The sequence below is a fragment of the Myotis brandtii genome, unplaced genomic scaffold (genome assembly GCF_000412655.1).
Source record: "Myotis brandtii unplaced genomic scaffold, ASM41265v1 scaffold524, whole genome shotgun sequence".
Classification (NCBI taxonomy): Eukaryota; Metazoa; Chordata; class Mammalia; order Chiroptera; family Vespertilionidae; genus Myotis; species Myotis brandtii.
Window position 1 is genome coordinate 670,477 of NW_005369911.1, and position 3,442 is coordinate 673,918.

The 3,442-nt window shown below is 46.7% G+C and overlaps 1 pseudogene; it reads right to left on the bottom strand.

Moving 5' to 3' along the window:
* Window positions 1–1,545: 1,545 nt before the first annotated feature.
* LOC102244373 lies at window positions 1,546–2,088 on the bottom strand (annotated as a pseudogene).
* Between the last annotated feature and the right edge of the window lie 1,354 nt (window positions 2,089–3,442).

Below are 3,442 nucleotides of genomic sequence, written 5' to 3' on the forward strand. Positions count from 1 at the left end.
CTTTGGGTTAAGTGGTTTGGGAAGGATGGTGTCAAGGAAACAGTATTATCAGAAGCTACGATACTGCTCCCTGGTGATAGGGACCAGGTCTGTGTTGTTCTTCACTCTATCGCCAAGGCCTCGCTCAGGCTAACCTTGAATGAATGGAGTGATGAATGAAAGATGAAAAGACTTGGGATAACAGGGACAAAAGTGATAAAACACATGAACACCGCTGTGTCTGAGATGACTTGGAGGGACTTGCAAGAGTTGTAACTTGTTTGCTGTTTTTTGGACAGTTTAATACATGCCGCATCTTGCTTTGATATGCAGAGGACAACGGCAGCTGTACACTTCAGTCATCACAACACTTTTTGGAACAGTTCTGAGCAGAGAAACAAAAAGAGCACACATTTTGGAACTTTTGCAAAAGAAGGTTATTCTGCTGGTGTTAGAATCATACAACGTTAAATGGTGATTATTGGAAAGAGCATAGCTTCATGGCTTTGCAGATAGGGATGAAGGCTGCAGGCCTCCGGGTGCAGGGCACATAGTCCTGTAATGTCAGTGTGATATTTGCAAATAAAAGCAGTCTTTTTTTAAAAAAAATATATTTTTATTGATTTTTTTACAGAGAGGAAGGGAGAGAGATAGAGAGTTAGAAACATCGATGAGAGAGAAACATCAATCAGCTGCCTCCTGCACACTTTCTACTGGGGATGTGCCCACAACCAAGGTACATGCCCTTGACCGGAATCGAACCTGGGATCCTTGAGTCGCAGGCCGACGCTCTATCCACTGAGCCAAACCGGTCAGGGCAATAAAAGCAGTCTTGAGTACATTCCAGGAGGTTCCCGTTGTGTACAGTCTTCGATCTTTGCTGAAGGTGAAGAAACATCTCCCTATAGGAGTAACTGCTGACTCTGATCATTTCTAAGTGGAGCCTCAATTGTATTTATTTTAAGGGTTCATATCCTTCAAAGCTGGCCTGACCTCTTGAAGTCCTTGTTCTCAGAGCATCTGTAGTTTTCTCTGTCACTATAACTTGGAGAAGTTTGGGGCACAAGAGTGAAATAACCACCTATCTAGCAAATGAAAGTGGAGCTGTGGGTATGCAGGTTTCTAGGCAGATAGATGGCTGTGACCAAGAGAATCAGTCATCACCATTGTCTGCTTCTTGTGTTAAGAAAGAGCCAGAAAGCCCTGGCCGGTATGCTAAGTGATTAGAGCATTGGCCTGCGCACCAAAGGGTCACGGGTTCAATTCCAGGTCAAGGGCACGTACTTGGGTTTTGGGTTTGCTCCCTGGCCCCAGTAGGGGTGTGTGCAGGAGACAACCAATTAATGTGTCTCCCTCACATCGATGTCCCTCTTCCCTCCCCTCCTCTCCCCTCCCCTCTCTCTCAATGGAAAAAATATCCTCAGGTGAGGATTAACAACAACAGAAGAGCCAGAAAGAAGAATGATCTCCTTCATTTCCTCTCCTCCCCAAACTCCATCTTAGGAAGTGAGTCTGGGCTCTTAGAGGAAGGTAGTTAAAACATATGTAAAAACTAAAAAGAAATGCAAAGCCAAGTTACTTTTGGGGGATGGAGGAGAGAGAGTGGGTAGGCATCCAGGTGAATCTTAGAAGATTTGGGTCCAATTTTTTTTTTTTTGCATGTGAAAATTTATTACTATGTTTTTGCCACCAGAACTTATGATCTTGGCCTTTCCTCCTCGCCTTTGTCTAAGGCCAAAAAGAGAGACATCGGCTACATTGACAGCCTTAAAGCAGACTCCAGGAATGTCACCAACAGCATGACCTTTGTGACCAAATTTAGCAACCAGAACTTCATCATTTGCCTCAATAAAACTCGAACAACCGTCACTGGGTACAAAGGCTGTGATTTTTGGGAGGAGGCGATTCGTGATCAGTCGGATGCTGACACACTTCCTGATGGCAGAATTTGGCTGTTTGGCTTCAACCCCCTACTTTTTCCCTTTGCATGGGAGGCGCCTTCAGGGCTGTGCCCAAATGGGCCTTTCTGTACTGTTTATCATGTCACTTCGGACCTCGTCAGTGGCTCTGGAGCTTCCTGGCAGCACAGAGACCGAGACACTTGCCCATCCGGCCGGTGTCAGGGGCCTGAACAAAAGAAATGTGCAACTATTGATCACTTACTATGCACCAGAACCTAGGCTTAATACTCACCTCAGGCCTTGGAGGCAGATGAAAGTTTTCTCGTTTTGCAGCCAGGACTGTGGCTCCAAAGCCCACTGTTGTCACCATTTCATCAGGCTGCTCTGGCACTTGGGATCGTTAGCTGCAAAGTGAGTGCTGAGGCCTGGATAGACCGGTCCCGTCTCCTGTACAGACCCAGTCTCTGTGATGTCCGGACTCCAGAGCAGAGCAAACTGGGGAACATCTCTGGCCTTTGAAACAGTACCTTCCTCCCACATTGTCTCTCCAAGTGCTCTTTCCATCGCAGCGTGGGGTGAGTTGCAACATTGCAGCTGTATGTTCTCTTAAATGCACCCACCACGGGACAGTTTTAGGAAGTTGCATAAGCCAGTGGTTTTTGTGCCCATAACCACAATCCCCAGGCAGCCCCCGCCAATTTTAAAAGTATAAGGTCAGACTTGGAGAAGAATCCCCATGGCCACCACAACTAGATGGGGAGTAATTGCCTGTCATTTGAAGGTGCCGCTCACACATTCCAAGCCTGGAGCCCGCGTTTCTCCTCTGGGAATTGCATTTTGGCTGGCTTTCAGATTTAGTGAAAGAGTTTCTTGTTTCTGAGAAGCAGTCGGGTGGGAATTCACTAGACTTCCCTGTCATTCTAAAGGCTCAGTCAAAGCCAGCTGCCAGTCAGAAGTGATCAAAGCGGAGAAACGCTTCTAAAAGAGGGAAGTGGGTACCATGCATTGGCCAGCAGCCCAGAAAGGCTAAGTGCCTTGCTCGGGGTCGCAGAGTTATGACCAGAATCCAGGGCTCTTGACTCCCATTCCAGAGTCCTTTCTTCTACCCTTCGTGGCCTTTCAGTTGATGTAGTGATTTTCAGTGTGACATTAACTCAGGTCCGTCCATGAACACCTCACCATCCTTCCAAATCGCAGGCCCCCGTTCTAGCTATCTGCTGCATGGCTGTTGGGCTGGCCAGCACATCTAAAGTAGTATTCATCGTCTCGTGCCGCCACTTTGTTACTCTCCTTCCTGTTCTCCATTTTTATTATTGGGTCCTTCCTGCTGTCCTGACTCGAAACTTCAATTTTTTTTAATGTGTGTGACGTTTTTTGTGTTTTTTTTGTTTTTTGTTTTTTGTGGTGTTTTTTTTTCAGAAAGAGGAAGGATGAAGGAGAGAGAGAAACATCAGTGATGAGAGAGAATCATTGATCGGCTGCCTCTTGCATGTCCCCTACTGGGGATCTAGCCCACAACCCAGGTGTGTACCCTGATGGGAATCGAACCCATGACCTCCTGG